We start from the raw sequence: 12,104 nt of genomic DNA on the forward strand, positions 1-12,104 counted from the left end.
AGAATCAGAAGACATTTCCTTGCATCCATGACTGTTTTTGAAATGAATTCGTCTGTTGAGGCATGAGAAGGGGACAGGACCACCTGTTAGGGGCCGACACAGCAGGAGGGGGAGAGGAATCGAGAAGAAAACACAGCCTTTCTTCTCTCCCTCTGCAGAGTGAGCAGCAGGAGTGTCTCTGTGTGTGAACTTGAGACCCTTGGCAGACTAGTGTCCTTACTGGGATTTGAGGGTGTTGGGGGCAGGTCTGTCTGCTCATGGATCCCATGTAAATGGAGAGTGATAGGAGAAGTTCTCGAACTTTTCAGGAAAGCTACTTTAAGGGCCTCCAAATGGAGAGATGAATTGGCCCTTTCAGAGAAGAATTCAATAAAATCTACAACAGGACACTAAAACAGCTTGTTCCAAGCATGCTGTCTCTGGGCCACACGGTGGATATTAACCTCTGTTGTCACCAAAAGGAATCATCGTCTCCAGGGGCAGCAAGAAATTCACTCTTTGTGTTTGTTCTCTCCTGTACATTTCTCCCCTCTGTCTGGGCTCCATGTCTTCCCCAGAGGATTCCCAGCCCTGCAGAGGAGGAGCTAGCAACAGTACACTGTGGTCCTAACAGAAACGCCCCCTTCCTTCCCACTCCCTCTCTCACCCTTTTCCTTGCTGAGGCAGAGCAGTAATCTTTCTCTCCATCCAGACTGTTTGGTTCCCTCTGCTGAATTTCTGAGCTTCTCTTCTTCTTCTCTTCTCCTCCTCAAGCTGCTTTCTCACAGGGGCTCCGCCGTCCATTCTACATCCCCATTCTCTCTGCATAAGAAGTCGCTGGGTTTTCTTGAACTATTTTTTCCAAGTTCATAATTTCATAACATTTGCTTGGCCTGCAAGGTGGCGAGTGCCCCACACTGGGTTCAGCCACGGCTCTCTTGTTCCACAGAAGGAAAGTATATCTCTTTTATTTTAGGAATGCCAGCTGCCTTTCTTGGACACTTTTGCCTTTAAGGGTGGAAGAGTTGAGTTTAGAAGTTACTAATGGGCCTACATACTGTGTACATATCACTCCATAATTCCCAAGATATTTTGACCTTCTAGGTACTTTGCACACAGTCGGTACAGTAAAAATAGGTATCAATGGATTGATGCAGAAATTCTTAAAATTATTGAAATTAATTCAAAAATCATAAGGACATGTGTGGCAAGTTACTGAGAGAGAGGAAGAGAGGGGAAGGGGTGAGGAAACCAGAACGATTTGTTTGCTCTTCCTAGAATTTCTTTTCTGTTTAATTTTTATGTCATATTGGAGTGTAGTTGATTTACAATGCTGTATTAGTTTCAGGTATACAGCAAAGTGATTCAGTTATACATACACAGATATCCAGTCTTCTTCAGATTTTTTCCCATATAGGTCATGGGATTTCTTTTTTTAAAAGAATAATAATGAGTCATGAATTCATTGTTGTAAAATAAGAACATTCAAAAGGAGTCAGTCACCAGGTTGCCCAGCTACTAATTAGCTAAAGAAAAATTGTCAGTACACTCAGTCTCTACAGGGAAGAAAAAAATAATCCATTGATTTTCTTCCCTTTTCTGTTTAAGGTATGCAAAAGCCTAGTTTGATCCTAATACTCACCAGAACAGACACTTCAAGCAGAGAGCAGGCATCAGAGACCATCCCCATGTAGCTTCCCCAAAACCTTGCCCAAAATTCTTTATCAAACTTCTCCACCCAGTTCCCTAGACCTCAAGAACTTTGCCCAAGCTCTTAGCTTCTGACTGGCAGTTTTCCATAGAGGCAGGTCTCACGTTCCTATTCCTTCTCACCTTGTAAGACAAGTCTGACTCCTTTACTGAGGAACCAGCCCTGCAAATCCCAACCCATTCACGCTGCCCTCCTGCCTTCACTTTATAGGTGCTAGGTGTAACACCGCACCACGTAGGCAGAGCCAGAACTTGAATCCAGGCCTCTTGTTTTCATCCTGGAAACTCCAAAGAGCTCTATGCACGGATCCTGGCCTCTGTGGCCTTATGTTCACATTCATTGTCGGCAGCTGATTCTATTCTGTCTGCATCCCACTGAGTATCCTCATTGAGCGCCCGACCCAAGCATGTCAGGACACCGGAGTTCTGACCTGCTGACTCCCTGACATGCTACTCCTGCCGGCTGCCCACACCTTACAAGGTGACAGCCCTGTCCTAATCCCCTCACTCCCACGAGGCCAAGGAGACGCAACACTGAACTTCAGGCTGGACCCACCACATGCTTCTTTGGTTTCGCCCTTTTATTTTGGAAGTGTCTCAGTGTAAACTCTCCATGGGTTTTATGTTGGCCAGCATTTTTCAGAAACTAGCAGATTTATGTTCCCTGAAGTGACGGAAGTTTTCAGAGGCAGCTTTGTGGTGTGTGATGCAGTTGACACAATTTTGCAGCCACACAGACCTGGGTTCACTTCAAGTGCTGCAGCCTTCTGAGCTGTGCAACTTGAAGCAAGTCATTTTACCTCTCCAAGCCTCAGTTTCCCTTTCCACAGGGTAGCTGGTTGGAATGAAGCCTGCAAATGTCTCTCACCTTCTTTCCTGACCACCTGGTATAAAATTACAGTCAACAACCTCATACATTGTACTGCTGGCTCTGTTTTATTTTACTTTTTTTACAGACTATGTCCCACCTTCTAGCACACTATGAAATTTTACTCATACTACTTGTTATCTATCTGCACCATTAGACAGTCAGCCCCACAAGGGCAGGGATCTTTGTTCTGCCTCTTGCTGTAACCACAGCAAGTATGATAGCACGAGACATCAACCTATCTTAGCTGGCAAATGAAGACGCAACCACCGCCTGCCACAGGATGGGCATTGAGGAAGGGTGGTCACTTCCCATCATCAAAGGATGGTTCTTTAAATTGGACACTAGTGGCGATGGCGGCTGAAACATCTTTTTTTTTTTTTTTTTTTGACATTCTGAAAATAAATAATAGAGTCAACACAGAAAGAAGAGGGAGAGAGGGAAGGAGAAGGAGTGGGAGAGAGTTTCAACACACAAGGGGCAATAACAAAGAAAGATAATAAAAAACAAAGTGCCTGAGAAGGAAGTGCTGGGGCGGGGTGGGGGTGGGGGAATCCTCTAAATAGACACTGGCCACGTTTTCCTCTCTGTTCATCATCCAGAGCGTTTGTCACACAGGTCCTCGGGGAGAGCTTCCCATGAGTGTTAGCTTTCAGGTCAGTGGGGGAGGAGGCTATATGTACTCAGACTGATCATGCAGGAGATTGTTAAATAGTTCAGAATTCAATGGTCACTTTTAGACTTGAATATTAAAAAAAAATCTCCCATATTCAGATGAAATACGTGTTTTAAGTTTCCAGGTTAGTTTTCAGTGACAAATTAAGCAATTCCTTCATTCATTTATTTTATTGGTTAAATCTTTGATGAGTCCCTGCAACTTGCCAGGTGCTGGGTCAAGGGTTGGGGTCATGGTGGGCAGCAGCTCCCTTCAGGGTCATTGCCCTCAGAGCCTTCTGGAAGAGACAGATGCTATTTCAAAGACTCTCCCAAATATATATATATATACATATATTCATACATATATATATATACACACACACACACATATATACATATGCACATGTATGCTAAGTCACTTCAGCTGTGTCTGCCTCTTTGCAACTCTATGAACAGTAGCCCACCAGGCTCCTCTGTCCATGAGATTCTCCAGGCAAGAATACTGGAGTGGATTGTCATGCCTTCCTTCAGGGGATCTCCCCAACCAAGGGATAGAACCTGTGTCTCTTATATGTATGTATTTTACAACTATGATAGTGCTCTCAAGGGGAGTCACATGAGACTGTGAGTTTATGATATGAAGATAGATCTAATCAGAGAAGGCTCCCCTGAGGAAGTGAGATGTAAATGGCTATCTGAAGGATGCATCACTGGGTGAAAAGAGGAGGAAGGAACATTTCAGGTTGGAGGGCAGCAAGTACAGAGAGCAGTGAGGGAGAGAAGGGGCAAGTCCTGGACGGAGGCCAGGGTGGCTGGAGGGTGCAGATGGACTTGGGATGGGGGTGGTGATGGTGCTGGATGGAGTTGGGGGGTGCAGAAGGAGGACCCAACAGTGCGGAGCCTCGCTAGTCTCGTTAAAGACTTTTGCCTTTTGACTTCTGGCTTCTTGTTTAAAAGCTGTGTGACCTAGAGCTAGTTAATTCTGTCGGTACCTCCTTCACCCCGTCCATCTAAGGGAGCTGATGATGCCTGCCCTAAAGTTGTGAGGATTCGAGCGCCATTCCCTTCTCTTTGTCATGCTCTTCCCAGTGTGGCTTCCCTTGTGGCTCAACTGGTAAAGAATCTGTCTGCAATGTGTGGGACCTGGGTTCAATTCCTGGGTTGGGAAGATCCCCTGGAGAAGGGAACGGCTACCCACTCCAGTATTCTGGCCTGGAGAATCCCATGGACTGTACAGTCCATGGGGTCGCAAAGAGTTGGACACAACTGAGTGACTTTCACTTTCTTCACTTTCCCAATCCCACCCAGATCTGAGTGTGGTGGGCTCTTTGGCCTGAAAACTTATGACAGCCCAGAGAAGGGAAGAAATAGACTGATTCAACTCCAATCAAAGAAATTCAAAATATGCTTAGTGGAGGTGTTGATGGTAGGTGCCAATCCTGCAGTGGACCCAGGGAGGCAGAAGTGAACAAGACCCACCTCCTCCCCTCAGGAGCCTACGGGCAAGTCCCATCAGGAAATCCCAAAGAACAAGCATCTTACAAAATGACTCCATTTCACACAAGACATGTGACATAGCCTGCTGCCACCTCAGCTTATCACCCTCCCACAAACTCAGAGAGATTCCCTGAGTTTCTCTGAGACGTCTCTAGCAATCAGTTAGGATCATCGAGGATTTGAGCTGGAATTGGAATGAGGCTCAGTTAAATCCTCCAGACTTTTTGAAAATAGGAATGAGACTAGAAAGATGCGAACTGTGCTCCCCAAGGCCAAGGAATGCATGTCAGCCCTTGTGGGATCGCCAGTGAGCTCTCTGCCTTCGCCAGGACCCTGGTCCTTTTTCCTGGGGGTATAAAGGGCTCTGATCTCCCAGTTCTGATGCCATTGGTTATAAAAAATGACCTAACTACTTAAACAGCTTTAAGGGCAGGGGAAAACAGATCTAATATAACACCAGTTGAAAACACACTTTAATTTCAGAAACCTTAAAATTTAAAATATGTGCCTTGGAATCAAAGGAAGATGGTATGGCTGCCTTGCTGGCAGAGAGAAATGCAGGCAAGGTGTTGGGAGAGCCGAAGGGACTTCTCCAGTGCCCTTAGTGCCTGTCCTGTGACTCAAGAAGCAGCTTGGAGAAGTGTGTGGTCTTACGAGCACATTTTTTGACAAGGAAAAGGGTGATTCTTGATCTCTGCTCTACAACTGCTCCCTGAGTCCTTGCCAGGTACTGTGTGAGCTGCTAGGACAGAGGCAATAGCACCATCTACCCTCAAGGAACTTCTAATCTAGAAGAGAAAGCAGACCAGTGAACAGACAATGATGACGAAGCAGCATGAAGCCTAAGCTCAGAGCGTTCTGGGAGCACAAAGACTGGGAAGAAGGGGATCCAGGGATGACCGGGGTTCGGAAGGATGCATGGGAATGTGCTAGCTGGGGAGAGGAAGCGTACCTCAGACAGAAGAAACGGCAAGTGCAGAAGCACAGACACCTGAGCAGCCAGTCCTGTGTGGCTGGAGCGTAGAAAGCTGGGACTGGGGAGTGTGGTGGGGGGGGGGGGGGGTGGGCAGAGGAGATGGGACCCCACAGGGACAGAAATGGCTCTTGTGGAATAGTTTATGTTTCATCATGTAAGGAAAGGGGACCCAGAGAGATGGTAAGCGAGGGATGGTCACAGGTGGCTTTGCTCATTCGTGAGATCGCTGGCCGTTGTGACCCTAATGGATGGGATCCCAGTCCAGCGGAGCTGGTGAAATTTAACTGAGAAGGGCAAGCACAGCAGAAGGTCTTGGCAGAGTCCAGATGACGCACCCTAAGCTAGCTGTAGTGAACAGAGAGAAAGGGGGCACAGAGAGAAGATTGTAAATGATGTATTGAATACAATCAAGGTGCTTCAAGGCCCTGCCTTCCCAGCAGCAGCACAAGCTTTTACTGGGCTGGGCCCTGGGGCTACAGGGATGCAAAAAGTCTCTGATCAACATCACCTTCTCCCTCTAGGGGAGTCTTCCTGACCATCCCATCTAAGGTAGCCTACCATCCTGTTACCCGATTGTATTCCCTTCTTCGACAATTTAACATTGACTTTTCTTTTTAGCATTTACTTGCTTAGGGCTCTGTGTCCCTCTAGAAGCCTGTGAGCAATGTGAGGGCAGGGGGTGTGTCAGCCTTGGCACAAAGAGTGTTTAGGAGCTAAATGTTGAGTAAATGATTAAGGCAATAGTGTCTACCCTCAGGGACCTCCCATCAGGGGAGGCTGTGTATATATGTGTGTGTGTGTGTGTATGGTGTGCATGCACATACAATCAGTCCTTCCAATTCTTTGTGACCCCATGGATTGCAGCCCACCAGGTTCCTCTGTCCATGGGATTTCCCAGGCAAGAATACTGGAGTGGGTTGCCATGTCCTACTCCAGGGGCTCTTCCCCAACCCAAGAAGCGAACCTGTGTCCCTGCATTGGCAGGTAGATTCTTTACCACTGTGCCACCAGGGAAGGCCACAGGGGAGGGAGATGGACTTTTAGAAACTCCTCTTGACTCCTCCTCTTGACAGTCATCTCTCTGAGGTTTGGCTGAAAGGCCCTTGAGAACAGGCAGGGGATTCCCACACACCCCACAACCTGGGATGCTCTTGGAGCACCTTCGGGGCCACAGCTATGCCACAAAGCTTCCGGAAGCTGACAAGCCACCACGAGCCTGTTCCCTCCTGGGCGAACAGGAGGGAACCTTTTCTCAATCCAAAATCACCTTTTCTCTCAATCCAAATCCTCATATGCTTATCGCCTGGCTCAGAGGTACCAACTTAGCAGCCCTGAGTTGGCCTCAGAAGAGCTGCCTCCCCCTTCTCCTTATGGACACGATATTCACTCTTTCCTGAACCTCCTTGACCTTGGGTAGTCTTCCAGCTGCTAACAAGAATGCTGCAGATTAGGTGCGAGATCGCAGGTGCACTCTTGCTGTGGCCTCAGTGAACGGCTCAGCACCTTGTCTGCCAACCATCCGCTGTGCAATGTACACACCCCAGCACCAGTCTCTCTCTCGGCCTTTCCATTGGGCAAAACTCGCTGGTGACCAGCTGTTGTTGATCCCTGGACCTTTCTTTATCTCAGTTTTGCCCCATTCTCTCTTCTTTCACTTTCCGGGCATAAAGGATCATTCCTGCTTTTCTGCCACATTTTCCCCTCAAACTGTTATCTCTGTCTGCACAAGTCCTTTTCTTTATCCTTCTTGAATTTTCCCTAAAGCTGAGACCTTTCTTCCTAAATTTTGCAGAAGAAAGTAATCCTGAAAAACAACTCCCTGGCATCATTTTCTCACTAATAACAACAATAATACTAACTAATCATTCCTGCAATGCTTCCTGTGTGCTCAGCATTATTCAGATGTTTCCCAGGGCTGCTGTTATTTAATCTTCACAATTCTGAAGATACATGTTATGATATCCACTATCTCCATCTTAAGAGAATCAGAGAAGTTAAGTGACTTGTCCAAGGTCACACAGCAAGTGGCAGAGCTGGGATTCCAACCCAAACCTGTCCAATCCAAAAACCTGTGCACAGCCTTCTATTACACTAATTATATTTACAATTTTCCCCTGGCCCCCAAATCTGTAAATAAATTACTTTGAGAAGTTGAAAACAAGGCTAAGCAGAAATTGCTATTTGTAATTCATGCATGATGAAGTGTTCAAAACTTTGAAGCTTAAATTAGCATATGCTTATTACCTGGGGCAGAGTGGGGAGAAGTGGAGGGCCTGCCAGGTTTTCCCACTGTTTAGAGTACAGAAGGATGCCTCAAAATGCATATACAACCCCGTTTCTAGTTCATAGAGGGGGAAGAGGTGAAGGCATACATATATTCTTTCTCCCCACCCTTCTGCCTAGAGGGCCATTTCCAACCACATCCCACTTGTCTTCCTTCAGGGCTTAGCTCTGCCACCTCCCACCTTGCTCCCACCTGGTTCACACTCCCTCCCTCTTTCCTTCTTAGGCAGCTCTGCATGTCTCCGATGCAGCATCTTCCATCTTTTCTGTTGCCTGTTTCCATTTCTGCCTCCACCTCCAAACCATGAGTCCCCATGTCCGTTTCTTCAACAAAATGTACTCAGTCACGGCTGTGTGTCAGTTACCCGCTACGCTCTGGGTTTACAAAAGTGATCAGATACCGCCCCTGCCTTCAAGGGGCTTATGCCCCAGTGGGGGATTGGAGGACCCAAGCAAGAATACCCAGGAGTGGAGAGATTGTTTCAGGAAGAGATGTGAGAGAGCATGGGGTGTTTGGGGGACCACACGAAGATTCTACTATTGCTGGAGGAACAAGTGTGGGAGGGGAGGTAGGGGAAGGTATTAATACTGAGGTTTGACTTTAGACAGAGACCACATCATAAAGGGATGGTTCACTTGCAAAGAGGTCTAAGAGGAGAATTTTCCCAAGGGAATGATATAATTAGATGTGCATTTTAGGAGGATGGCTCAGGAAGTTGTGTGATGTAAAAATGGGAAGAAGAGGAGGATGGAACAGGGAGTCCAAAAGGAGAAGGCTGCACAGCCCAGCAAGTGATGACACGGGTGACCTCGGATGGGGAGGGCAGGGGTGGGCAGGGGGGCTGGCGAGCAAGGGAACAGACATCAGAGGATCCATAGGACTCAGGACTGTCACTTGCGTTGAGTAAAGTGTGACAGTGAGTGACCTTCACTGAGATGGGGCGAACAGGAGACATTTGCCCCAGGAAGAAGGTGATACCTTTAATTTTGGGTAGACTGATTCCACACCTGTGCTTCCAGGGCCTGGCACATAGTAGGTGCTCGATTTTGTTATGTGTTGAATCTCAGATTCCCCCTAGCATCATCATAATGAACATGATCAGCATTATATTGTAACCAGGCCTGGAGTTTGTGCCAGTTCTGGCATCTGACAGCCTGGGTTCAAATCCCAACCTTGTCATTTACCAGTTCTGTGTGACCTTGAACAAGGAATGTCCCTTCTCAAGGTCAGTTTCTCATGTCTAAGTGGGGAAAATTGTATCTCACGCTTGGGCTGGTTGTGAAATTTTAGTAAGATGCTCCATGCAAAGTGCTTAACAGGCTGCTGGCACATAGTAAACACTCAATAAACCCCATATGCTGTTATCACTAGGGTGTTTATTATTAATGATACCAACAGTTGCAAAGAGTGACCTGCAAGTGAGTTGTGTTTGGCCCTCAAAATGTTCTACAAATCAAGACTTTTCCTATAAAAACAAAAACAAAAACCTGTCTTTGGCCTCCCTTGAGGAAAACAAAGACAGAGTTTTGTAACCCTGGGCCCCCTTCCTGCTTGGCAACAAACAACAGGAGCAGGGCAGCTGATGTCTCTTCAGATTCGGCAGGTCCTCTGCGGTTCCCCAAAGTCCCTGCTGCTCCCAAGTATCTTCTGAGGCTACTGGGCTGCTTTGGCCCTCCTCTGGCCTCTGTAGGCATCCGAGTTTGTAAAGGCTCCTCTCTGCCAATGGGAAATTACAGGCGGAGTCTTTGTCTTCCAAAAATGTATACACAACACCACCAGCCTAGGCTGGGTATAGCAGCTAACAGAGTGAATAAAGCCATGCATCTGGAAATAAATGCATAAACACCCAACATTCCCAAGCAGGGCTTGCTGATAAAACTCAGATGGAAGGCGAGCCTCATCTACTTCCCTTTACTCAGCATCTCTAGAAGAAGTTGTTGCTTAAAAAAAGAGATCCTCACCCAGTTCACACCACCCTTGGAGTTTCTGTTTCAGAGGCTGACATTTTCTGACCTTGACCCCAGTTCGGGAAATGCACCCCGTGTACCAACCACGTGGTGTGCTTTATTCAATAACTAAATGGCAGGCGCTGGGGAGACAGTCCCGTGGTCCACGCTGGCTGAGGAGAGAGGGGTGGTGGGGGCATTGCTGGAGGATGGGAGATTCTCTGCTTTAAATTTTTAGCTCAGAAGACTTTGTAGGGAAGGGAGGAATGTCACAAGTTTCTTGGTATGAAAAAGATGGTCTAGCAGTTGCTGGGAAGGGACATGAACTTAAAGACGTGCAGTTTGATCTGGGAGAATGCTCAGATCTGATCCTTTCTGACAGTTTTTGAGTGCTGGGCATGTCAGGCTCTGTGCTAATCTGTGGGGCACAGAAACAAGTCAGCTTCTATGGAGAGTGGTCTGCCCAGATTCCCCCTGGCTGACAGCATCCATCCACTTCCTAGTCTCCCTTTCTTCATGTTTTCTGAATTTGTCTACAGTGTATGTTACTTCTTTCCCAACTAGAATGTAAGCTTTGTGAAGCCAGGATCTTTTTCTGTCCTATTTTCTGCCATAACCCCAGGAATAAGATCAGCACCCAGCACTTAGTAGGTGCTTAGTTAGGGTTGGTTGGATGATAGAAAACATACCCCTTCTCTGAAGATCAGAAGAGACAAGCCGGTATTGAGACCATTACCAGTGAGCTCAGGCACTAGAAAGGCCTATGTGAGGGCCAGACATAAGAACAACTCTATTTGCCGAGATCTGGAAGGGATCCTAAGGAAGTGCCCTCTGCAGTGGGTTTTGGAGGATGAATAGGAGTTGGCCAAGTAGAACAGAAGAGAAAGGCACAAGGCAGATGAAGGAAATGAAATCACCTGAGGCTGCCTCCCAAAGAGTAAGGTCAAGGAGAGAATAGAGCACTACTGCAGGAGTCCCCAAACTCTAGGATCTAATGCCTGATCATCTGAGGTGGAGCTGATGTAACAATAATAAAATAAAGTCCACAATAAATGTAATGCACACAAACCATCCTCCCCAACCCCGGTCCATGGAAAAATTGCTTTCCACAAAACTGGTCCTGGTGCCAAAATGTTTGGGGACTGCTATACTACTGGGTCTAGAGCAGCACTCCTCAAACTCTGATGTGAACCTTGATCACCACAGATCTTAATGAAACACAAATCCTGATGCAGGGGCCCAGGTGGGAGCTAAGCCTGTGTTTCTAGATCCTAGGCAAGTCTCTGATGCCACACTTTAAGAAGCACAGCTTTGGAGCACGGCCAGTGGGGTCTGGTGAAAGTGAAAGTCACTCAGTCATGTCTGACTCTTTGCGACCCCGTGGACTATAGTCCATGGAATTCTCTAGGCCAGAATACTGGAGTGGGTAGCCTTTCCCTTCTCCAGGGGGCTCTAGTGAACATGGGCTAAATCCTACTTCTGCCACTGGCCAACTGGGCCTGTGTCCTCACCTCTGAAAGGTGGATGACAACCTTCCTACCAGGCACTGAGTCAATTCAGAGTGCCTGGAGTTGGTGAAGCTCTTAGCTCAGGCCTGAGCACTTCATATCAGTATGTTTCAGGTAGGATTGTCATTAATGGCTAAAGAAGATTGTATGGCAGTGTCAGAGGAAGGGATGATTTTCCTTGTGAGATAATGTTGTTTGAGAGCCGCCTGTGTGGTGGGCCCTGTCCTAAGGATCACTCAGATGTCACCTTCCATAAGCTGCACAGCACTGTATAATATGGGTGCCATGTGATTCTTCCTTTGCCAGTAAGAAACCAGAGTAAGTGCATTCATTTCCTATTGCTCCTATAACAAACGACCACAAACTTAGTGGCTTAACATGACACAAACTTGTGTTGTGATTCTGTAGGTCTAAAGTCTGAAATTGGTCTCCCTGGGCTAAAATCAAGGTGTCAGCAGGGCTGTGTTCCTTCTGTAAGGGAAAAATCTGTTTCCCTGCCTTTTCCAGCTTCTAGAAACCATCCACATTCCTTGGCCAGTGGCCCCTTCCTGCATCTTCAAAGCCAGCAGCATCACATAGTCTTTCTCATGTTGCAACCATCTGATGCTCTTTCTTCTGCCTCCCTCCTCCACTTCTAAGGATATTTGTGATTACATTGCCCAGGCCTGAATAATCCAGA

The 12,104-nt window shown here is 47.0% G+C and overlaps 1 protein-coding gene across 1 annotated transcript in view; it reads left to right on the forward strand.

Moving 5' to 3' along the window:
* Window positions 1-12,104, forward strand: part of CACNG2 (calcium voltage-gated channel auxiliary subunit gamma 2) — a 121,210-nt gene that overhangs the window by 3,517 nt on the left and 105,589 nt on the right. The window lies entirely within an intron of this gene.

This window comes from Bos indicus x Bos taurus, chromosome 5, assembly GCF_003369695.1.
Source record: "Bos indicus x Bos taurus breed Angus x Brahman F1 hybrid chromosome 5, Bos_hybrid_MaternalHap_v2.0, whole genome shotgun sequence".
NCBI classification, from domain to species: Eukaryota; Metazoa; Chordata; class Mammalia; order Artiodactyla; family Bovidae; genus Bos; species Bos indicus x Bos taurus.